The sequence below is a fragment of the Aedes aegypti genome, chromosome 1 (assembly GCF_002204515.2).
Source record: "Aedes aegypti strain LVP_AGWG chromosome 1, AaegL5.0 Primary Assembly, whole genome shotgun sequence".
Taxonomy (NCBI): Eukaryota; Metazoa; Arthropoda; class Insecta; order Diptera; family Culicidae; genus Aedes; species Aedes aegypti.
The window spans coordinates 61,739,614-61,765,858 of record NC_035107.1 but is presented as its reverse complement, the minus strand read 5'-3'; the positions used below and the strand labels follow the sequence as shown (position 1 = coordinate 61,765,858).

Sequence of the window (26,245 nt, the reverse complement as noted above, 5' to 3'; positions counted from 1 at the left end):
CAACATTTTGAATCAACTAGCTCCAAAAATGATAGTCCTTAACTTACTAAACAACTTTGCCGAAGACGATATCCTTCTAAATAGTCAGGATCCTGAAATATCTGCAAAACAAAAGTAAAACCTCCATGCCCACTAGTGCCACCTAGCAGTCAAACTGCGAATTAAATGAGGTGCCATCAGATAGCGCTTCACCTCCAGAATAACTTTAATAAAGACCCCAAGTTTCTATATTATCTGGATTTTAAGATATGACGATTTGAAACTATGGTTTTCTTGAACCGTACATAGTACGTTAATTATTTTGCGACTTCCATGTACATTTGTTGCTCTTACCGTATTATAAAGGGCCATACTGTAAATAAAAACTGTCGAGTATTGTTCTTAAGAAGATTCTTGAGGAATACATTTTGGTTTGGTGTCGATAGATATCTTTGTTGCAAAATGATAGCATATAAATCACAACTGTTGTACAAAGTACAACAGCGCGACAGCCCGAAGGTTAAGCACAATGTCAGGTGCCCGTAAAGACTTACCGGTTTTATAAGAGTCTTGTACATGGCACATCTAGTGTTAGCGTGAATCTTCTTTAACCGAAACTATTTTCTGGAGATTACAATAGGACCGACTCCAACCAATGATGCGCCTTTGTAGTTCAAAACTAACGTAACGAAGATAGGAAAGAACTAATCAACACAGCTTATAAGAATCCCCGTCTATCGTAATATTATTTCTTAGGCTAGTCCTGTGGCGCTTAGTTCCGCCTGCCTTGTCTTCCACGCAATTAGCCATTTCAACAATAACTAAACCTTCCTTGATAGCTACTACGAATAACGTGCAGCAGTTTGGACTGGTTAGCACCTAACTTCGTGACAGTGAGAATGGCGTATATCAAAAGATTCAGTGAACTGAGCATACATTCACAGACAAACAGACGTCACACTCTAATCATTGTTCATCGACCACCTTTTTAACGGTCGATTCAAAAATATTGTAGGTGGCCAATCAGCCACCTGCAGCGCTCGCGTCTTTTTTGTTCGTGTTTGACGTTTACACACTACCGCCATCTGTTGGCCTGTCGGCCAAATACACCGTTTTTAGCATTGGGCGTATATGTCCTTGTGACTATGATTTTGATCGAGATTTGTTCTAAGTGTTACGTCTGTTTGTCTGTGATACATTTTTAACTTAAACACAAAGCATATCTAGCAAGGCGGAAATTTTGCCCCGCCAATAAAGGAATTCAATCAAACGCATACCACTGGATGTCTAGACGAAAACATACACCAAACACAAAGGATAATGCACACAGTATTTCTGCAACAAAGATAGTCGAAAATTCCTGCTAACAGTCGTGTCTGGAGACCTTATTTTCCTCCCGCCCACCCCAAATCGAAGACACACACAGGACAGGAGCCCCGAGAAGACACGGAAACATTAACTCGATTAGAATCGACTGACACCGTTTTTTGTGCTCTGTTTCGAAGTACGAATCGATATGCACTCCGAAAGGTGAAATCGACCCTTCACTGTTCCATTCCTGTACACACAATTGCCTTCGTCCGTCCGCACTCCCCTTCCCCCTTGGTTTTGCCCCTGCTTTTTCCGATTCAAACGTCCTTCGCTCATGTTATACCTCCTACCTGTCGATACGACTCGAATCGAAAATAAAAATGCACAGCCACACGCCTTCCCTCGAATTGCGGAGTTCAAATGGTTATTTTGCCAAATCGCCTCTCGTCAGATTAAGTAATCTCGCGTCTTCTTTCGAATTGGCTGAACGTGAACCTGAACCTGATGTAACCGTGGTGTTGTGGTCGTATAGAGATGCGTTCGATCGCGAAGGAAATATCACAATCTCGAAACACTCTTCGGCCCGAGCCAAAAAAACGAAAACAATTAGAAACACAAGCACAAACCCACCGCAGAGCAGTGTCGTCGTCGTGATTCGCTCACTGATGGACAGTGTTTTAAATCATAGATTTCACGAGCGAAATAGAATAAGTTTAAACAATTGCTTTTATATATTTGTAGCCTTCCAAGAAGTTTTTCATATAATATGCTTCTTTTCGTAAAAATCTAGCATAACAGCTAACAATGAGATTTTTTTTATTATTTCGTTCTACAACAATTAACATCTTCAGATCCTGGTGCACCTGGTCAATCTTCTTGTTCCAACCGGATTCGAAGAGAACACTATCTTTACAGGGCTGTTGTCCGGCATTCTTGCAACATGTCCTGCCCAGCGCAAAATAGCGAGACAAACTCGTCAACCACCTCGAAAAAATCCCCGTCTATCGTGACACTGCTTCCTAGGTGGGCCCTGTCACACTCAGTTCCGCTTACCAGCCTTTGTTTTCGACGCATTCACCTTCAGTCCAACTTTCGTTGCTGCACGTTCCAAGCGGGTGAACAAATCTGCCACCGTTTCTTATTTTCTTCAGATAATATCCATATCATCCGCAAACCAAATAAATTGTTCGAATATCGTGAAAATCGTGCTCTCCGCATGACGCCTTCAAGCACAATGTTGGACAGCAGGAACGAAATTCCATCACATTGTCGTAGTTCCAGGCGGGATTCGAACGAACTGGAGTGTTCGTCCGAGATCTTCACGCCGTCCATAGGTGCATTAATCAATATAGTGAGCTTCCCGGGAAAGTTGTTTTCGTCCATGATCTTCCATAACTATACACGGTCAATACTGTAGTATGCCGCTTCGAAATCGATGAACAGGTGGTGCGTAGGAACCTGGTGCTCGTGGCATTTCTGAAGGATTTGTCGCACGGAAAAGATTCGGTCCGTTGTTGAGCGGCAGTCAATGAAACCTGCTTGATAACTTCCCATGAATTCGTTTGCTATATGTGACAGACGACCAAAGATAATCTGAGATAGCACTTTGTAAACAGCGTTTAGGATAGTAAATACACGAGAATTTTCACACTCCAGTTTGTCGCTCTTTTTGCAGATGGGGCATATAACGCCTTGCTTCAACTCCTCCAGTAGCTGTTCCGTCGTGACTATCTGCCTATGCAGACAAGCGGTCAACCTCTCCGGGCCCATCTTGATGAGTTCGATTCCGATACCATTCTTAACTTCGTGGGTGCTGGTTGGTTTCCATTGTCCGCAGTGCTGACGTAGTCATCACCTTCACTGTCCTGACCTGCTACGCCTGTGTTCTCTGCGCTATTCAGGCGTTTATCGTAGTACGGCTACCACCTTTCGATTACCTCGCGTTCGTCCGTCAAGATGATCATATCCTTATCGCTGCATTTTTCAGCTCGCGGCATGAAGCCTTTGCGGGATGCGTTGAGCTTCCGATAGAACTCCCGCGTTTCTTGAGAACGGCGTAGCAACTCCATCTCTTGGCATTTCGCCTGTTCCAGGCGGCGCTTTTTGCCCCGGAATAGGCGGGTTTTCTGTTTCCGCTTCAGCCTGTATTGTTCCACGTTTTACCGCGTACCATGCTGCAGCATTGAAGCCCGCGCTGCATTCTTCTCCTCCAAAACCTCCAGGCACTCCTCGTCGAACCAATCGTTTCTTGAACTTTATTCCACATATCCGACTTCGGCAATGCTTTCGGCAGCGTCGTTATTGGCTGCTTTAACTGTCCTCCAGCAGTCCCCAGGAGAGGCCCCACCCAAGTAACATTAGTAGCTTAACAATAGTTTATTAAGCTGAAATTGGCTTAAAAGTGACTTGTTCAGCTCTTATTTAGCAAAAATGTTTGTTGGGCATCGAGCTCGTCCTCATCCGGCAACGCTGACTTAAGATGCTGCGTGTACGCATAGGCTGGTTGTTTCAGTCGCGCTAAATTGTACCGAGGCGGGCGTCGGTACCGGACATCGTTGATGACGGATAATTTTGGGCGCAGTTTCACCATCACCAGGTAGTGATCGTAGTCAAGGTTAGTGCCACGATAGGTTCTGACGTCGGTTATGTCGGAGAAGTGCCGTCCATCGATCAAAACGTGGTCGATTTGCGATTCTGTCTGCTAAGGTGATCTCCAGCTGTACCGATAGAGGGGGGGGGGGGTCTCCCGGGCTCACCTAGGAAACGGAGATTGACCAAATGTTTCAGGATTCGCTCACTCGGATTCACCGACAGGGACGGACTCACCTGGGAAACGGAGAAGGACCAAATGAGCGAGAACGTCTTCTCGGGAGCTCTTGCTTCTGCACAGAGGCTGACACGGAATCGCTTTAATAGTTTCGCACCTGCAAATGATCGGAAACTATCCGACGGAACACTTCTTCCTTTTTCTTCGGGAAATCTCCGCAATGGTGTATGAAATTACAATTTGAACGGTCTCTAATTAGGACGTTTTTGCTTTATTGAACTGATTTAACAAGTGGTTTGACAAGCAATGATTTTTTTCTGTCGTTCTTTTGCATGGCCTACAGCTTTCCAACATCCTCCGGGGCATCATGAGAACAAAATGCCCTGTAACAAAATTACCGATCGTGAAGTCCTTATCGTTACTGCTCGAACTTTTCCGTCTGACCCATAGAAACAGCCAACATCCACTATGTGAGTTTTCATCGATGATCTTCACGAAATCTCCGGTTGTCTTGCCATTTTTGCCTCTTCATCAATTCGGGACTATCAGCTGACTATCAGCTGATCGGCGTATATTTGTGCCTGCTTATAAGCTGCTCTGCAATCCAAACTGCTTGAGCTTGAGCTTGATTGGCTGCCCGTGGATGCTACTCCAGTATCGCCAGATCAGCTGCACTTACACAAGGAACCAACCGAATGACTGCTTGGGACTAACAGGCATCCTCAGTGTATAAGTGCTGGTGATCTTCTATTTTTAGTGACAATGGTGCCTGCCACGTAAGAATGCAGACCAATATGGGGTAGGGGGAGGAATTGATGATGCATTATACTGGCTCCCACGTAGACCGTATATACCACTGCATCTAAGCCAGAAAGCCGGGAAAGAAAAGGCTAAACTGTTTTTTTTTGTAAAAATAAATTTACATTATTAATCTTTTTACATTGTTCGCGCACATAAGAGCGTCTATGCGGTAGTCGGAATCTGTCGGAAACTTTTCATTCATGGTCGCGGTGATAATCGGAACTGTGGCAGAATTGACACACGAAATAGCTGAACTACAACACAACTTTTATTTGATGGAGAATTGGCACACAAAGTCTTCTGTATGAATACGGCTATTTATTGCAAGCTTAGCTTCAACTACTATTCTGACTGTCTTTCGATTCAACCTCTGTACACCCGCTTCTGTTTTGGCGAATCTATGACAAAAGGTCGAAACCCGAGTAACACACATGTTATAATTAAGACATATCAACTGATATATGACTAGATCTGGTCATATAATAGTTATTCTGCATCAATTATAACATGTGTGCTACTTGAGAAGGACAGAAGGTCGAAAGACAAAAGATCGAAAGGACAAATAGTCGAAAATCTTTTTTCAAAGAAGGAAAACAATCCCACCATGCAAATCGTTTTCGACCTTTTGTCCTTTCGACTTTTTGTCCAAAAACCCTGTTTTTGCACGGGAGATGCGTACCGTGCAAAAAGTTTTCAGTTTAAAATTTCAAAAACCATGCAAAAAAGTAACACTATTTCTCGACGTTTCATGCAAAAATAAGGTTTTGGCGGAAAAAATGTATGGATTTTGTTTTGCACGGTCGTGTAAAAAAATTCGTGCAAAAACAGAATCGGGTGTACTGTTTCACATAAACTTTGAACGATCACTGTAAATATTTCTGGACGATTGCAAACTGGACGCCTACGGTCTAACTACATTGACTGTTGATCGGTTATTAAGGGGGCAGGATTCGTCATTGATTTCAGAATTTTCAAAAGCAGTTTTTTCGTTCAAAATCAAGAAAATTTACAGGAAAATGTGTTCACTGTGTTCTATTCTCCAACCGCAACACAGTGAAACAAATTTTCATCGAATTATTTTCAATTTTGAGTAGAAAAACTGCTTTTGAAGTTTTGATGATAACGATGATTACGTTGACGGAGCGTTGAACGTTAACTGTAGTTTTGACCTTTCCTATGATCTTGATGTATAGACTAATTGTTCTGAAATATTCTTAAGGTAATTATAGAGCGGTCAATCACCTTTTACTGAATGTTTGTTGCACATAATATTTAGCGGTAGTAACAGTACTGAGTGCATAACAATTCCATGAGATTTAGTTACGGTTACACTACAGTCTGACTATTCTAATTCGAATTCCTTGTTTCTATCTGAACTTGCGTAAACATATATCGAGACATCAAATATACGCTAGCAATAGTTTCGAACTTATTCTATTTCGATCGTGAAAACGATGATTTAAAACACTGTGCACTGTTGTCGTGATTCGCTCACTGATGGGAGTCAGAGCAGCAATTCTGCTCGTGAAGCTCACCTCGAAGCTCTAAAATTGAATCGGTTCGAATCGAACCCATCATATCCCCACAACCGAACAAACCCCAGAGACAATAAATAGAAAACTAAAATCATCGACAACCAAAAGCGAAAGCCTCTCCCCTCGAAAGAAACGTCGTTTGAGCTGTGGTTAGTTACCTGTTTTTTGGTGGAACTCCCGCAATTCAAAGAAGCCCTGTGCTACGGTGCGATGACGTCGTTCACTTTCCGATTTGTTTTGATCCCGCGAAACACACACTCCGCACACTTCTGGGGGCGAATATTTGGCAAAACTGAAATTCTGTGCACAACAGCCTTTCTTCTTCCTAATGTCTCTTGAACGAGTTATGTCGTAGTTTTTTAAATGCGAGAGGAGATATTGTCGTACCACGCACCCAAATTAAGCGTGTGCTGCATACGACCAACTCGACACGGATGGATCAAGAATGATGAACGTTTCCTTTCTGCGCACGAAAACACTCTGCAGGCTGGGGCCTTCCTCTCTGTCTATGTCAGCTCAGCACTCACCTCGCCATCAGTTTTATGTAGTAGCCAAGCAAAATTGGGTATCTCGGCGTTCGCTCTGCTTACCCAAATTCAGCACACAAAACAACACACCCAGCGTGAGAGTGAGCGACAGAAGCTATACCCTACTTCTGCTTCTCCGGCTTCCAATGGCCACTTCTGCTGGTTGGGATGTTGTTATTGCTGATGGATTTAAGTTTCAGAACAGGGGTGCCAATGTAGCGAGGGATAAAAACCTGTGAACAAGTGAAAGTAAAAGAACACAGATTAACATGCAATCATTAGTGAAGGATATCTATTTGGTAACATGTATGGAATTACAGTCAATTTCTCATATATCGATAGTTAAGGGACCATCGAGTGATTATTTAACTACTTATCTAATTGGTTTTACATCAGTTATTGTATCAATTATCATGACAAAACCTCGCCAACAATATTTTGTCAATGGATCATTAAAATAACCAAAACGGCCACAATGGAAAGCATAGATAGCGCCGTAGTCTAGTCGTGTGTGTTTGACAAAACAGCAATGCTGTCACAATGTTAAATCCCATATACGGTGGCGCCTTTGTTTTGATGCGGTGAGCACTGACAAAAACTACCTTCGATGATTCATTCACTCATGACGCTTTCATCCATCCTCAGCTGCGAGCTACGTTTTAAGTGCCCTGATGAACCTGGTCAATCTATCTAGCTTACTGCGCTTCTTGTTCCGACCGATTGCTGTCCGGCATTCTTACAGTATGCCTTGCCTAGCGTATCCAGCTTTAGTCACCTCCAAAATACTGGGTTCGCCTTAGCACTGGGCGTGGTCGAAGTTCATCCTTCGCCGCTGTACGCCGCCATAGTTTGTCCCAAGCACCTGGACAAACCCCAAGAGCTTGCAGGCCCTCCTCCAGCATAGTGTGGATCTTTCTCGACCGCAGATTCTTCCGGAGCCCATAGTAGGCACGACTTCCACTGATGATGCGCCTTCGTATTTCCCGACTAACATTGTTGTCAGCCGTTAACAAGGATCCGAAGTAGACAAACTCGTCCACTACCTCTAAGGTATCCCCCGTCTATCGTGACACTGCTTTCTAGGCGGGCCCTGTCGCGCTCAGCTCCGCCTACCAGCCTTTGTTTTCGACGCATTCACCACCAATCCGAGTGTTGTTGCTTCGCGTTTCAGGCGGGTGAACAAATCTGCCACCGTTTCTAAGGCGGCATCCAAAAATTACGTAACGCTCTAGGGGGAGGGGGGAGTAGGCTCAAGCGTTACGACTCATACAAAAATTTAAAAAATTTCATACAAAAAGCGTTACGTAGGGGGGGGGAGGAGGGGGTTAAACATTTCCAATTTTAGCGTTACGTAATGGACGCCGCCTAATTTTTCCCCAATAATATCCATGTAGCCCGCGCAGCAAATTGTCCGGATCTCGTGAAAATCGTACCTCGACTGTTAAGTCTGGTTCTCCGCATGACGCCTTCAAGTGCGATAATGAACAGCAGGCACGAAAGTCCATCACCTTGTCGAAGTCCCCGGCGGGAATCGAACGAACTGGTGTGTTCGCCCGAGATCTTCACGCAGTCCGCTGGGCACCCTTCGATGAAACCTGCTTGATAACTTCCCATGAACTTATTTTCTATAGGTGATAGATGACGGAAGATAATCTTGGATAGCACTTTGTAGGCAGCGTTTAGGACAGTGATTGCACGACAATTTTTACAATCCAGTTTGTCCCCCATTTTGTTGACGAGACATATAACGGCATGTGCTTCCATTCCTCCTGCTCCTATAGCTGTTCCGTTTCCCAGATTCCCAGAACCTCTCCGGGCCCATCTTGATGAGTTCGGCTCCGATATCATCCTAGTCAGCTGCTGAATGGCATCCTTTACTTCCCGCATCGTGGGAGCTGATTGGTTTCTACTGTCCGCTGTGCTGACGTAGCCATTACCTTCGCTGTCCTGACCTTCTGTGCCTGTGTTCTCTGCGCCATTCAGGTGTTCATCGTAGTGTTGCTTCCATCTTTCGACAGCTCGTGGCATGAAGTCTTTGCGGGATGCGTTGATCTTCTAATAGAGCGGTACAGCAACTCAATCTCTTGGCATCTTGGTTTGTTGTTTCCACTTCAGTCTGCATAGTTCCAAGTTTTGCCGCGTACCATGCTGCAGCATTGCAACTTCTCGTCGAACCAAATCGTTGAACTTTGTTCCACGTATCGGAAATAGCTTTCGGCAGCGTCTTTAATGGCTGCTTTGACTGTCCTCCAGATGTCCTCAAGAGGGGCCCCATCGAGCTCGCCCTCATCCGGCAACGCTGCCTCAAGATGCTGTGCGTACGCATTGGCAACGTCTGGTTGTTTCAGTCACGCTAGATTATACCGAGCCGGTACCGTGTGTATTTGTACCGTTATATGTTTGGTCCTTTTTTTCCAGGTTCTTGGCCTCGAAAATTGTCACCGTATGGGCAACAACGTGCAGGTCTGCCAGAATGCCGCTGATCCAAACGGCCTCTACTGCAAAACTTTAGTTAGTGTTCCCACCGTCACTTTTTTAGGGACTGGCAGCAGTGGTAGATACCCTTGTCCGCACTGTAGCTACTTCGACTAGTGCTACGCACGAACCCTTGTACGACATACTAATACAGGGGATCTGCCGCCGCACTGAGAGCGACGTACTCAGCTTCGCTTGAATACAATGACACGGTAGATTGCTTCTTGCTGCTCCACGAAACGGTGCATTTATACACCTTGAAGACGGACTTTCGTTCCTCAAGGTCAGCAGCCCAGTCGGCATAAGCATATCCGACTAGCACTTCTACTGATTAACGCCACCGCAGGGATCTTGGCAACCGGTTCGTACGTTTCGTCGTAGTCCACTCCCGGTCTCTGAGCGAAACCCTTGGCGACGATTCGAGCCTTGATGCAAAAAACCTGTTTACGAAGGGAGCGCGGCGGTAGTTGAGTCATCAAGCTCCTATTCCTCGGAATCGTCGGTATTTTCGTGATAGCTGTCCGGCAGGCAGGTCTAGCCTTAATCACCAGCTCGTCTGCTTCCCCCTCTTGCCTGTACGATGGTAGACTACTAATGCAGCCCACAGACGCTCAGACGGTTTGACCAACATTGACTCCGCCCCCAAGTTAGTCAAACCGATTTATGTTGCTGCAACCGTTTGACCGACTATCAAAGTTTGTTGCAACAACACCATATTTCTCTCGGCAAGCCTAGTGAATATGTAATTGTTATTTATTTAGATTTCTGTGGTTGTGGGGGTGAATACTTCTATGGCAATAATCGTTGTGAGAAAGAGCAGAACTTTCAGAATTCAAATACCGGAAGAAATGGATGTTTAGGAGGAATTACAATTACAATTCGCACGAAGTATTCCGGCAGAACTCTAAAATTATGAGGGATCTCTATCGGGGATTATTCTGAGCAGTCATCGATATGAGAAAGTCTTTCCAGAACCATTGATTCCACCAGAAAGTCTTCCTGGGATTCTACCAGGAATTTCATCAACAATTCCTCTAAAAATTTATCCACAGATTTACCCAGAAATTCCTCCGAGGAAAATTCTTCAGGCTGGCTTTCTTCCAGAGGTTCCTTCAAAGATTCCTCTGCTAATTATTCACGGTTTCCTCTACTGATTCCTTCAAAGATCAAAAAAATCCTCAAGTGATTTCTTCAGTAATTTTTCAGAGTTTACTTCAAGGCTGACTTCAAGAATTCTTCCGAAGATTGCTATCACAATTTTTCAAAGATTCCTTTATTTCCTCTAAAAGGTATATCATTATTCAGGAATCACATAACGAATTATTTCAGATACTTCTCAATAAATATATTACCAGAAATTCCCATAAGGATTTCACTAGAACTTTTTTCAGGGATCGGCATTTTTTTCCTGCGCTTTTACTAGGAATTCCTCTAGAAGTTTGTATAAAGATTGCTCAAGGAATTATTACAGGAATTCTATCAATAATTCCACCAGAAATTTCTCCTATGCATCAAAAACCTTTCCCTAGGAATACCTCCAAAAATCCTTCAGTGATTAACCCAAACATTCTTCCAGAGATTCCTACGCGATTTTTGCTAGAAATTCCTTCAAAAACTCCTCCAGAAATACATGTAGAGATTCACTTCAGGAACTCTAACAGTGATTCCACCCAAAATTTCTCCAAGGATTTATTAAGGAATTCCTCTTGAGATTCCACCAGGAAACTTTCGAGAATTCAGTAAAAAATATTGCAAAAGAATTCAAGAAAACTTCATACATGGGATTTCCTTTAGGAATTCCTTTAGAAATTCCGCTTGCAATTTTTCGAGAGGTTCCCCCAAGTTACTTTCAGGGGATTCTTCTAGGGAATCTTCAATAAATTATTTTGTAAATTCTTCCAGTGTTTCCTTACAAGATTTTTCTTTGTATCCCTTAAGGGAACCTACGAGACATTCGACCTCGAATTTTTGAAGAAATTACTTCAAGAATCTACCGGATATTTCTCCGAGGATTATTAAAGGAATTTATCCATCAATTCCTTCCAGTATATCTTGGAGGATTTTTTTCCAAGGAATCCACCAGGAATTGACTGGAGGAATTTCTGATAATCCTGAAAAATTCGAAGAAGGAAAATCCTAGTCAAATCATTGAAGTATTTTCTGGTAGAACTTCTGGCGAAGCTGTATTAGATTTTTCTGGTAAAGAATTTCTAGCGAAACTCTATTGATATTCTTAACCCTGGAAGAACTCATGGCGAAATTTCTTAAAAAACACCATTCCGGAAGAAATAGTTAGAGAAAATACTGGTGACATCTCTGGAGGAACCGAAGAATTTTTTCCAGAATGTTTTGGAAGAACTTTAAGAAGATTTTCTTGAATTTCTGGTGAAATCACCGGAAAAATATTGGTGAAGCTTCTGAAAGAATTTTGAGTGGAACCCCTATGAGAATTTCAGCTCATTCCTTGAAGATTTTCCTGATGGAAATCATGGAGAATTACCTGGGCGAATTTCAGATCCAATCCATGGATGAACCTCTGGTGGAATCCTTAGAGAAATTCCTGGACAAGTCATGATGAGTCTTGAGTCATGATTTTTAAACGAAAAGGAATGTATGGCAAATCTTTGCATTTTTTACAAAATTGACCATAGATCAGGAACTAAAGAAAAGTACATCCTAAAAGTTACCAGAATTGAAGTTTATAAAGTTTCTTTCTTAAAAATATTTTATTAAAAAATTTCCGCGAGTTCGGGCATAGATTTTCTAGCTTTTCTTTATGAATTTCCCCAACAGTGGAAAATTTTGTGGAAAACTTTTTCCAGTTCATATTTTTTTTTTGATTTTTGAGAGAATTTGCTTAAATTTTCATATAAAAACTTTGTTTCTACAATGTTTCTTTCTTGAGTTATGATTTTTCAAAGAAAAGTCTTATATGGCACATCTGGACATTTTTCACAAAATTGGCCATAACTCAAAAACGAAAAAAAAGTGCATTCCAAAAATTTCAGTGATTAAAGCTTATAAAATTATCTTCTCGAAAATAGTTTTTTGAAAATTTTCCACGAGTTCGGGCATAGTTTTTCCGGCTTTTCTTTACAAATTTTCCCAACGGTGGAAAATTTTGTGGAAATCTTTTTCCAGTTCATATTTTTTTTTTTGGATTTTTGAGAAAATTTGCTTAAATTTTCATATAAAAACTTTGTTTCTACAATGTTTCGTTCTTGAGTTACGATTTTTCGAAGAAAAGTCTGGACATCTTTCACAAAATTGGCCATAACTCAAAAACGAAAAAAAAAATGCATTCCAAAAATTTCAGTGATTAAAGCTTATAAAATTACCTTCTCGAAAATATTTTTTTGAAAATTTTCCACGAGTTCGGGCATAGATTTTTCGGCTTTTCTTTACGAATTTTCCCAACGGTGGAAAATTTTGTGGAAAACTTTTTCCAGTTCACATTTTTTTTTTGATTTTTGAGAAAATTTGCTTAAATTTTCATATAAAAACTTTGTTTCTACGATGCTTCGTTCTTGAGTTATGATTTTTCAAAGTAAGTAGTGTCAAGGGAAAACAAAAAAATTCCACCTGAGTTTTCCGGAAAAAATAGGTGACCCTGAATTTTTCTCAATTTTTTTTTATGCATATATCCATGAGCCCTGCCTGTAGAAAAAATTTCATGGAAATCTGAGTCCCTTCGGCCCAAATCCGTACGATAATAAAAAAAATCCCCTATAGCTGAATGATCAGTAGTGATAACTACTGAATTCAGTAAAATGGAAAAAAATATGGCTGTACATCGGTGATCTTACATCGAAGTGCTGAAAACTCAGTAATCTTAGCGATTTACAGATGTACATCTGTAAAAAAATTACCAAACAGAAAAACTGGAAATAAGTGTGTAATCACATGCTCTAATTTGTCGTTTGTGCTGCCGGTCAGAGGAGCTCGCACGCATTGCGCATTAAACAGCTCATTCAATCGGTCGCGATTCGACCTGATTACCACTTGCTTCTCTTGTTGTGGTGATCGTGTTCGTTGCGAACATGACGTAGGATTCCAAGAGCCTAATATACTCACAAACAGCGTTGTTAGAAGTAAGATTCAACGGGACATTCGTATATCTATGGACGCAGTCTTCTCTACTTCTATTAGCAGTAATCGAGTGTTCGATTTCCGACAAAAACCGCCTAAAATCGAAGCTTGGAGGTCTGTGCATGGCATGCATGGTTTTCCCTTGTTTTGCAACGTAACATGGATGTGATGAAAACCATTCATTTCGAATGTACACTACTAGTCCTTCATGCGAATCGTCCCTGCATGAGAAGATGCCAACATAGCCATTCAGCGAATATAACATTGTTATATCTCTCTTCGACCACGTTTCGCCAAAGACAACAATATCCATCTTTCCAACAGCTCTTCTATACAATCAAATTTTGATACATCGTTCATGCCCCTGATGTTCAATTGAATTATTCGAATAGAAGTATTTTTCTAATCGAATCTTTATTTTATCTTCATCTCAACCATGAATTGACACAATCAAAAGCCTTATTCGTATACATTGTAAACTATTATCCAGAACATCGATGTCCCGAGCAAAGTTAGGTAACAAAAAGATAACAAGTTGTGTTACCCGATAACAAGCATTTAATAACATAGTTTGTTTCCATTTTGGTTGAATAAGCAGGCAACATAACAAACGTGATAACAAAAGTTTATACTAAAAATACCATATAAATATCTCATTGTGTTATCATTTGAAACACAATGATAATAAGTTTTGTTATCAAGTCAATTTCCCTTATTGATAACTCATTATGTTATCAAATAGTTATAAAGATCGAATTATGATAACAAACATTTGACATCATTCACCCGTCGGAGGCATCCTCGATCTGACAGCTCAAAATTCGTTGATGACAAAAGTCTTCGTATTGATAACAAAAAATAACAAAATGAAATCATGATGTACATCTTGTTATCACTATGTTATGCGGTTGTTATTCGACTTTGCTCGGGGGGGCATCTCATCTCTGAGCATCAGTTGTTGATTAGGTTACCATGGTTTCCTAGACTACGATGTTGACGCCGACCCGACTGACGTGTTCGGTGTAGGCAAAACTCAGACTGCTACGATTTCAGTTAAAAACTGTGGAAGGGCTCATTGAACACTAAGCTGAGCAGGCTCTGTCCCAGTAGGGGAAGTGGTGGCAAAATGAATAGGGGTGGTAAAATGAACACTACGTGTCTTACGAAGAGCTTTTAGCTCAGAGGTCTTGAGGTTTTTTAGTGAGGTGAATATCGTTATGATATGATGTCAAATTTAATACTTTTATATTTCTTTTTGAAAGGTTTACAATCCTTAATGGATATATTTTTGGATATGCAATATAGATTTACAAAAATATTTGTTTTACTCACGTTTTTTGCATGATGTTCATTTTACCACCAACAGCTGTTAATTTTACCCACATAGTGCACGTAAAATGAACATTTGCATCGTTTTTTACTAGCGATAAAAATATGTGAAAATTTAGTTATTTTAGTTTGAATTCGTGTTGCTGCTATAGATAACATCCCTATTTTTGACGTTATGTGATAGAACTGTACAAATTCCTATCAGGAGCCAGATGATATCCTTAAGGTGTTCATTTTACCACCTTTTCCCCTAAGGACGTAATACCAAAAACAAGATAGAATAATGCTTATCGATTTTCCTGGAAGATTTTTTAGTAGTAGAAAAGTACTTATTTCCGGCCTACAAGGATCTGTACCATTATTAGGATTTCTAAACAAAGTGGACCGACATCGTATAAATGGGACGAACAATTAGAGCAAGGTCTTTAGAAAACCTTCTGAAGTAGCAACCAGGGATTGAATCCTGAGAAAATTGAGAGAATCTCTCACGTATCGCTCTCTGTAACTATCATAACATGCTGCACATTATGAGAGACTGTTTATCGTATACTGCTACAACTTTGATCAGATTGGGGGGATAGACGTGCATGATAAAACCCCTCTAAACATGCTCCAAGCCTGGGGGACACTATTGCTATTCGAAATTCGTGGATTGTTTATCGTGCCAGTAAAGAAAAACACCTATCCCCAACGGTAAACAAGCGAGTAAAATGGATTTTATCATCGCTCTCTCTTTGGGGCTCTCGCTCGCTGCTTCCATTTATCAGACTTGTTACACTTTGCGATACAATGACCATCGTGGACCGCAACAGATGGGATGTTTTTCTTTGCTTGCTTTGATCGTGCTTCATACTCAAATGAGAGCGAATTCTGCAATGCCTGGTAGCAACTGAAGAATTCTTGGAGTAAATCCTGTGATAAATTGCTGGAGAAATTTCCAAACGGTACCTATAGCTGAAAGTAGAATCTCTGACGAAAGCGCTTTTTTGAAAATTCTGTGAAGTAATTTTTGAAGAACCTGCCCAACCTTTTTGTCGCGTTCGTAAAAAAAGGCCAATCTGAGATATTTGTACCTCAAATGAAAGCTTAGTATTATATCTGACTAATCCACGTATAAAAATTTAAATGTATATCAAACTCTTTGATAGCGCTGCAGACAAAAAAGGGCGCTGCCATAGTAAACGCGTCCGCGTTTGCGAGCCCGCAAAGCAGAATATCAACAATAGGAAATCCTTTGATCGCATCGCGTTTGCGCACGCACACGCGTTACTATGGCCGCATCGAAAGGCAAAAACAGTCCGGCCCGCGTGCCGCACTAATTTTTTGACATGATTACATCTGTAACGATGAGTTTGAGATAAAGTAAAATCACAGATTACAGATGTTTATGCTAGAACAAACATTTTCTGCAAATCTGTGTAAATATTCAAATTGAAACTCTTTGCCATCACTAGCGCCGCCACACAGCAAATTGAGTCAATCAGTGGTGAGTATCAGTATCGTGAAATATTTCCGGGTTTATTCTACGACTGGCGTGAGGTGATAATTGTCGGTCTCGTATAGCGAGGTGACAATTCTCGACTCGAGTGAAGTGACTCTCCATTTGATTTACACGGCGAGTCACTTCCCTCGAGTCGAGAATTGTCACCTCGCTATACGAGACCGACAATTGTCACCTCACGCCAGTCGTAGAATAAACCCATATTCATATTCACCACTGACATCGCCATGGGAACTTAGCGATGACAGCGCCACCACTGTGTTGCTACTTGTGTTGCCATTCCAAAATGACCGTAATTGTCTTACACAGTTTTACAATCGGACTTCCAACATCTGTTATCTGTGGTCAAATTTTTATACATGGATTAGTCAGATATAATACCCAGCTTTCATTTGAGGTACAAATTTCTCAGATTGAACTAAGAATTATTACAACTCCGGTAGGGTTACCATCCGTCATGATTTAGCAGGACATGTCCTGATTTTGAGTTTCTTTTGAGGCGTCCTGATTGATTTTTCATATTTTAAGGTTTGTCCTGCTTTTTCAGCACAGATAGTAGCAATCACAGGATTTCCTATGTTCATTTCGATATTTTGATGCATCGGGATTTCCTCCATTTACTATCGCGTGCTGCACACCATGTCTAATCAAAGTTTCTGGAAGAGATCATTCGTAAAGGATGTTTTCAGAGAATTGTGTATAAAAATCTGTCAGATTCCAAAGAAAATCTTTAACGAATTTCTCCCAAAAACTTTGATTGATTTTTTGTACGACTTAGCGCCATTCTTACGAGACCTTTATGGAAACTGCGCGGAAGCTTTTTTATGGAATTCTTAAAAAGAGTTACCATATTCTCTGTATAACCACGATTCGAGGAGTGCTACCGTTATTTTATGGCATTATTATGTTTTATAAATCTCCTAAAAGTTTCTAGCTGGTTTTTATTTAAGTTTTTATCAGATTCTATGAAATATACTAGGTTGTTTTGACATTCTTAGTTATTACCTAGCAAAATCTTGTTCTGACACCATTCTTTTTTTTTTTAATTATCGGTAAATTGCTGAAATTATCTGCAGGATTTCGTGGGCTACCTAAATTAAATTTCTAAGACCCTTGGCAGATTCCTAAAGGATTCTTATTGTCTTAGCAAAAGACTACCTAGTTATATTTAAGAATTTGTATGTATACTCATACCTGTTAATCAGAAGTCAAGCGTGTGCTAGAATAAGGGCGTAAGTCGCATGATCGATTTCTCTTCATCGATCCTCTCTTCTGCGAATAAAAGTGACAAAAAGCAGGTTTGTCAGTATTTTTTCACCTCAGGGCACAAGATTGCATCGCAGCCTTGCGTCCTAAAGTGAAAAAATGCTAACAAACCCGTCTCTTGTCACCTTTATTCACAAAAGAGAGAATCGATGAAGAGAAATCGATCATGCGACTTACGCCCTTTTTCTAGCACACGCTTGAAGTGTCTCGTGATTTTACATTACAAGTCCTCGACACTAAAAATCGAGAAAAAAAAAATTTTGAAAATGCTATTGGGAATTGGGTCCTAAAATTTGTAATGAAATCTTGTTTTTATTTTATAATACGAAAAAGCATGTTACTGTAATTACTTTAGCAATTTTTCCCGCTCAAATAATGGCTATATCATGTTTAAACATTAATTTAAAAATTTGGTCCATAAATGAACCTTGACACTTTTGATCATGTTTGACGTTCGCTTAGTCGACAAAAACACCACAGGGGTTTTAGTTCGACCACTGGGGTTGTTCATATAAGCCATTTTATGAGACGTTTCGAATCATATGGTTTCCGTTTGTTTACCAGCTTTGAAAGTTTCTGGCGGGCCGATTTATTTACGTTTCTTCTAGCGCTACATTTGGAAGGAGCATATTCAACAATGGCGCTGGTGGCAATGCAACAAAGTTTTTAATATTCGCATGTAAAATGTAAATCAGTAGGCAGGGAAGATATTTTTCATCTACGTTACCTATAATACATGTAAACCGGGTAGAAACATGCGCTGAAAGAGACGGGGAAGTCATCGGCAACAAAAATGTAACCAGCGCCATTCAAATATCATGCTAGTTTTTTGAACAACAACAATGAGTGGCCCGCCAGAAAACGTCATTCGAACGTCTCATAAAATGGCTTATCTGACATTTCGTAAGGGACACGGAAAACAAAACACACCAAAAATTTGAGTTTAAGCCAAAGGATGTGACAAAATCTAATAAAAATGTTTTTGGGCTTAAACCAACGGAAAACATTAGAAAATTGAGTAAACATGTGTTTTTGGCCTAAACTTAAGCGTTTGGCACTAAAATTGGGACAGGGCTTTAGGACCCAATTGGAAATAGGATTCACATCTGGAATTTGAGCTAAAACAGAACTTTCACAGGTAGGGCAGGATCCTATTATTTGCACTTTTGATTCACTTTGGCAGTGGGTTTTTTTGGAAGCTGCTGACCTCATATTTAGCCACAACATGCATCGTATTGAAATGCTTCTTATTGCAAAGTTTCATACAAATCGGCCGAGAAAAACCCAGATGCCAAGACACCCTACACGGAGACGGAATTCAACTCAATTTTGGGTTGTTTCAACGCAATTCCGTAGTTGAGCTCAACACCTCAATTTTGGCTAAATTTCTAAGGTCCCCACTAGGTAGTTTAGCTTTATTTCCATTAGAAAAATATACTCAATTTTGGGTTGATTTAACGCAAAATTGAGTTCTTTCGACCCAAACATAAGAAAAGTTGCATATACCCAAATTTGGCTTAATGGGCCAAAGTACCCCCCATTGGGTAGATGCAGTTCTCTCTATTTTTAACAACATTCGTGTGGGAGAAAGAGAAAACCGAGAGATTTTGGGTTGAAACTATAATCGATATACTTAATGTTGGGTAAAGTAAACTCAAAAATTAGGTAAACATATTTCTTCGTATAAGCTGTGAAAATTTTAAATTGTCCTGATTTTGAGTCTTCAGGAGATGGTCACCCTAAACTCCGGCAACCATTTCGAGAGGGATTCGTGATAAGGGCCTATCTGACAAATCAATAACAATGAGAAAATAACCAATGAAATTTTCATGTGCAATTTTTAATCCCAATTGGAGAAAATATACTCAAACTTTAACTTTTCCACTTTAATACACATTTCATGGACCTAGTTTTAAAATCCTCATCAATACCACACACATCTCCTACAATTTCCCTAGCTATTTCGTACTAAAAAAAATATTATAAGGTTTCGCCTTAAACGCACTCAAGGATGCCAGTATCGCCCAATGTTATGAGCCTGTAATCGATATTATTTTCAGTGTGCCTATTACTTTTGCGCCGTGTTTACATTCTGGTTTCAATTAAGCCCGCCATGTACGCCTTGTTTATTTTTTGTTTACAGTGTCGCCGTTTACTCTCGCCGTGTTTTGATTTCGATTTCAGATGCGCCCATCACTTTGATAAACAAAAACACAGGCGTAATCAATAAAGTGTGTGGTTTGGCATGAGGTGAAGTTTCGTCTTCTACAAATTTGCGCTTCAAAATAGTTAAATTATCGATATGGGAAAAGTTCAAGTGCAGTGTATAGACAATTGAGCTACAATTCCAACGCTATATTTTCTTAAATTGTGTACATTTTGTCAGTTTCGCCTGATTCGCGAATCTTTCTAGATTTAAGCCAAAAAAAAGCCAAAAAGGTTGCACTGAACGAAAACTCCGGTCGCACATTGAATGATTTGTAATTCACATTCCTCATTTTGAATGATTATGAAAGAATATGCTGTATCCACTGTCTGTTGAACAAAAATCATCCAATTCAGAGATGAATTTTAGATTATAATAGAATGGTATATGGCAGCTAATCGAACAACGATAACACATATGAATAGAATGCAATTTATGACGGATTTTAATTTCTCCCATGTCCGAAACCGAAAATCATTCAATAACTGTCTGAAGTATCAGACGAAAAGGGGATGGTCAAATGTCAAATCAATCTTCTAAATCTTAACGTAATGAATTTTACAGGTAATTGCACTTGGATTCTTACAATAGCCTCTTTTGTATCATTTATTTCACATTTCTTAATGCTATCTACCAACCACAGGTCGCTAAAATGCAAGTATTCTGATTCCATGGAGCTCAGCGAAATGGTGTTCGGCAGGTTGGCATTTGTTCCTGAAGACTGATGAATAACATTTAATAACAGAGGCGTCGCGTGACCTAATTTTCCACCTGTGCACTGCTTACTTAACTTTATCTCTTTTTTTGCAATATGTATGCTCCACGGACCAAGTTTTTTAGTATAAAGAGCGTAATCACCATTCTCGAATATGTGTTTTTCTCAGCTTTTCAATCGAATTAAATATTTTATATTTTATTTTGTAATCAAGCTTTTTAGTTGAATTTATCAATAGAGTTGTACATGGGTATCCAATTTATATATTCTAAATCTTCGTTAAAAATTGAACTAGACTCCTGTTTCAACATTTTCCCGTGCCCTGAAACTGTTTATTCCCCTTGGAAAATTTTACTTCAGGACGACAAAATATCAAAAATAAGATGTCGAGCGTAATAATATCGTTCAAAACAAGAAAAAGTGCGCTTTCGGTCAATGGATCATTAAAATAACCAAAACGGCCGCTATGAAAAGCATAGATAGCGCCACCGTAGTCTTGTGTGTTTGACATAACAGTGATGCACAATGTTAAATTCCATATACGGTAGCGCCACTGTTTTGATGCGGTGAGTACCGAAAGAGTTACCTTCAATGATCCATTTTTTCGTAATCAAACGTCAACATCCCACCGCAAAATCGTTAGTGTTTGGAGGTGATGTTTTTCTTCCAAAATGCGAAATTATCACCTCCAACTTGGTTCTAAACCCACCGTTATATGAATAATGGGGGCGCGTCAGTCGTCGCAAGTTTCTGTTTAAGCCAGTCAATAAAAACCGGTAAATTTGTCATCGCAAAATAACCCAATAATCAGTCATCATTCAATGATGAATTCTGACGAAGTAGTGACAAATTTCAACAGCACTGGTTTCAAACTAATCTCATGTATATCTTTACATAGAATTGAACCAAAACAGTTTGCATCGTGTAAAATACTCGCTTTTGTCGCTAAAAGTCAACTAAAAAATAATCCACCTTCCGCTGTCTGAGACACACCCGCGCTCACACCACAAGCATGGTGATGCTGATTGCTGACGGCGCGAATTCCAAAAAGAGAGGCAAGCAAAATGAATCTCTCTCGTGGATTGATTTCTCTCTTTCATGCCCATCTGCACTCTCACACTGGTCGACTTGGTGGCTGTAACAAGATGTGCACTGGGTCAGAGTTGACGCTTTGGCTACTCACACACTGGCATTTGTAGTTCAAAAAGCTCTTTACCACATTGGCAGCATTGCGTGTACGATACCGGTAGCCCCGTTTACCAATAGGCCAGGAGAAGTGGATGAACTTGTCATTCTTTTTCTGTCAATTTCCATACAAAATCTACTTTTTCTCTGCTATAAATTCACTCTAGGTGAACCACATCCCCTGGCCTATAGGCCAGAGAAAGTGGATGAACTTGTCATTCTTTTTTCTGTCAATTTCCATACAAAATCTACTTTTTCTCTGCTATAAATTCACTCTAGGTGAACCCACATCCCCTGGCCTATGAAAGTGCACACGTTGGGTTTCATCGTCCCAGCCAACAATGTGTAAACGTGGGATAAAGTGTTGCGCAGCAGGCATGCTTCGCGCTGTGCGCGAGCAAAAAGAATAGTCTCAGATCGTGCGTCGCACGAAAATGCCTATTTAATTTATTTGCAAAGCAAAATTATAACAATTATTTGATGAATGTAAGTTATTTAGCAAAACTATTGATAATAGTGGATACTTGTAAAGGCTATATTTTGTTAGGTGAATGAATTATTAAATTGTCATTGATAAGTTCTACATATTGTTGGCGGTCAGGATGGCATGTGCACATGTTGCACATGCGGGACGCCGACGCCTCTGTTTAATAACCTCATTAAGGGGACACGGGAGACCGTGTTTATTTTCCCTATCTTTTCGTCTCACTCTAACAATAATCATCAAAACTTCGCGGAAGCAAATCTCGAGTTTTATTGAACCCGATGAAGCTGAAAATTTATCGGGTTGTGCCCTACATATATAGAATCATACACTCAGGCAAAAAAATTAACGAATTTCATAAATTTTCCCTTATGAAGCATTGAAAAATGTTATAAAAAACCTATTTCAAAAGGCTATTATGGATTTCATTACCGTTGAAATGATAACCATTATTGTAACATAGTTAATTATAATGAACGTTCACAAATTTCATTGCGCGCCTTATGATTTCCATTGCTGTCATTAGTCATTTCCTTAATGATACCATCTTTCATAAGACTATTATAGATTTCATATTAGTCCAATGAAAACCATAATTGCGAAGCATGTTATACCTCATTAACGTATATCAATTTCATAAGGCCGCCTTATGAAAGCTCATAGCTCTCATCAGTGTGAAAAAACTCATTAAGGTTGTTATTATGAAATTTTCAAATGGAAGCATAATTGGACGCTGATTGCGAATTCATTTACTGAAGCATCGTATTTCTCTTAGAATATTCTAAAAGGTAATAAGTTGGTAATTTTTCTGATGATTTGAAATTAATACGGAATTGAATTTTCAGGTATAATTCCATTGACAGAACAGTCATTCTACTGGAGATCAGCATGATCGTTGACATCCCACAAACTGCAGTCAACGTTTTTAGAAGTCTAGTTATGAGGAAAGAACTACGGCAATGGGACGATCGTGAAAATAAAAAAAAAACAAAAGGAACAAATATACAGATTATTAAAAAGAGAGTTAATGGTTCAATTCAATTGCATATTACATTAATATCTATTTTCCTTGGAAAATGGCTTAACCAAACGTTTAGAGATCGAATTTTCATTTTTTCGCCGCATCACTGCTCGATATTCAACAGTACAATATGGTACATTACTGCATAATACTGCATTATTATTCGAGTAATGTTAGTAAAAAGTAAAGTAGTAAAGTAATGTAGTTTATACTACTGAAAAGAAGAAATTCTTAAAATATCATATCAATATTCATTAAGGCTGTTTTATGAAATAAGTAAGACACCACATTGGCGATGACTTCAGATCAAATTCCATAAGGTGAATCAATGAAACACATACCGATTTCTTGTGGCAAATAAACATAAGGGGAAACAATGGATATTCGTAGTACTTTTGCCTGAGTGTAGTGATACATTTTCGCAACGATATATGGAGTGGTTTCTTGGGATTTGCTTCTTGAAATGGATAGGGTGATTATGATGACGTCCCGTGCGGCCTTAAGGAAATAAATAATAATGTGTATTCAGCAACAGTGTTCTGTAGTTGTTTAAGTTTTGATTTGAATTCTTTTAATTATTATCTATAATGGAATGGGGATTGTTTACATGTGTGTATGATAATCATTCAATTTGAGGCATCTATTTGAAGGATAAAAATCATTTCAAGACTGGATGATTTTCATTCGAAGTGATTTGTAAACAGATGATTTTAGCGCAGATGAAAATCATCTTGATTGTGTCTGAAAATAGGTATGGGGCTCGGATGAGTCAATAATCATTCAATGTTGCGACCGGAGTTTTCGTTCAGTGTGGGCAGGCCTGTCTTAGGGACATGCACAAATTATGTCACGCTTTAAGGGGGGTGCTGAATAGTATGATAAGTCTTACGAAATGTTTAGGAATTTTATACCAAAAGCGTGACAAGTGTGGGGGAGGGTTGAAAGAATGTCCAAATTAGAGTGCCTTGCAAACTAGAGTGACAGCAATGTGATGGATTTTAGTAAAATCCATCACATTGGAGTGACAGGTCTCGTGCTCGATTGGAACGCGATTTGTATGGAAATGACAGTTCGCCATGTTACAACTTTGACATTCAGGCCACTCTTATGAACTAATCTACGATGACGTCACGCTGCAAACTTCCAGCGGAAAGAAAACCTTTACTGCGGTCGGGTTTAACAAAAAATGAACGAATTCGTTGTACATCATCCACTTCGTGTTCATTCGGTGAACATTCGTTGTCCGGATGTTGGTCCGGATGTCATTTAATGTAAACATTGCCCGCATTTAGAGCAGAAAAGAAAAAGAAAGTAGAGGGATAAAAGAAGACCGTGGATAAGTCCATTTGAAATTCACTCTGGTCCAAAATTTAGCGTAACATAATTTGCGTATCATCCGTAAGATTCTTTGCAAGCATTTTTTGACGAATTTAATTTATGCAGAAAGATTTCAGCAAAATTTTTCTTGTTTTTCTATCTATCTATCTAGTCTATCTTCTATATAAATAAAAAGGCATGGTGTTTGTATGTCACGAAATAAACTTGAGAACGAGTCAATAAATTTTACCTGATTTCTTTCACAGTTAGGTTCTTGAAGTGTTCCGACGTGTTTGTGTGTTTGAAAAACTCAAAAATATACACGTGAAAGTCGAAAAACGAGAGTGAATATAACTGTCATTTTGTATGGGACATCACATGGCGTTTTTCAACAGCCTACTTGATCGCAAGACGAATTTGCGGACCACTATTTTTAATAAAAACATATCTTCAATTTTACTTAGTTATTGCACCATTTAAACTGTGTCTGAAGGGAACAAAAATCTCGTATGATTATTTAAATGCAACATTAAATTATAAATATAATATTTTTATGCAATTCTGCATAACTTTTAATTTCACTAAAAAGTTATTACTTTTTTCAACTTTCGCTTCAATAAACTACTGATTGGCAAACGTATATTCAATATTCAAACTTCAAATTTGCCAACACTGCTTCTACTGACCTCCCCTTCACACAAAGTTTTACCCCCGCTCACCGCTCACTCCATCCAAAAGAAGATTCGCTCATCGAAAGTCAACTCAAAACTGAGCTCACAACAGAAAAAATAAAACCCATTGCTATCCCACTCGCTCAACCGCCCAATCATATCCCCATTTTATCTCTTTTGCTCGTTTCTTTGTTCGCCAGCCCCTCGCAAAGTTACGAGAGTAGGGAAGGCAAAGAAAAAAAAATATCGAACAAGACGAAAAAACTCCAAATTTTCGAGAAAATTGCTCGCTGCTCGCAGAAATTACGCAGTAACTTCATGGGATGAAGGTTTCACGACGAGTTTCCAAGCGAATAGGCTACTTACCAACACTTTCTGGAGCAATGACTATCCAGTAAATTGCAATTTTCTGCAGCACTACACGACACAAGTTAGGTGAAAACAGCTGAAAAATTATCACTTTTTTGCTCTTCTCTCTCTCGCCTCCTGCAGCTGGCGAGTAGCACCACACAAAATAAAAACCTTTCCTCCCGCACTTCTCTTCTTGACTCGAGGGAACGTTTCTTCAATCACTCAACTCGAAAATTTTTTCTCCACCAACCGAAGACGAAATTTGAGCAAGACGATTTCCATCCAATCCGAGTGCCAAATCAAAACTAATCGAAACTCACGAGCTGCTGGCCGAAGGAAGTGGTGAGCTCCATTTCTGCTCTTGTTGTTTGTTGAATGTTATTGTTCCTTGTGTGACAAAAAGTGTTACGCGCAAGAGTGAGACACCAATATGGCAGTAAACACAAAATTGCACAACCGAACGTTAGTGAAAGCGAGATGGCAGCAAAACAAAACATGCATCGTTTTCGGCAGTGCAAGAGAGCGTTCGACTGTTCGGTGACAGATGTAGAACTCACGCTCTCAAAAAATACATCAAGGGAGCACGTGCACTCAGGGAGTGCGCACAAACGATGGAACGCAAAGTAAAAAGGGGTGGAAGTGAACCATAAGCCATTTTATGAGACGTTTCGAACCATAATATGATTATATATAAGCTTATATTATAAGCTTCCCC

The 26,245-nt window shown here is 39.7% G+C and overlaps 1 protein-coding gene across 5 annotated transcripts in view; it reads right to left on the bottom strand.

The window, feature by feature from the left end:
• Window positions 1-25,844, bottom strand: part of LOC23687938 (ubiquitin-conjugating enzyme E2 H) — a 42,587-nt gene extending 16,743 nt beyond the window's left edge. Inside the window, exons 1-3 of one of the 5 annotated variants that reach the window (XM_021837515.1) lie at window positions 25,640-25,844; window positions 25,546-25,596; window positions 6,552-7,153 (exon numbers count right to left, since the gene is read on the bottom strand). The gene's annotated coding sequence lies outside the window, so the exon portion shown is untranslated. Of the gene's footprint in view, window positions 1-1,640; window positions 1,893-6,551; window positions 7,154-25,545 lie in introns of those variants that run through there. The other 4 variants (XM_021837507.1, XM_021837527.1, XM_021837516.1 and 1 more) reach the window with 4 other exon arrangements.
• Between the last annotated feature and the right edge of the window lie 401 nt (window positions 25,845-26,245).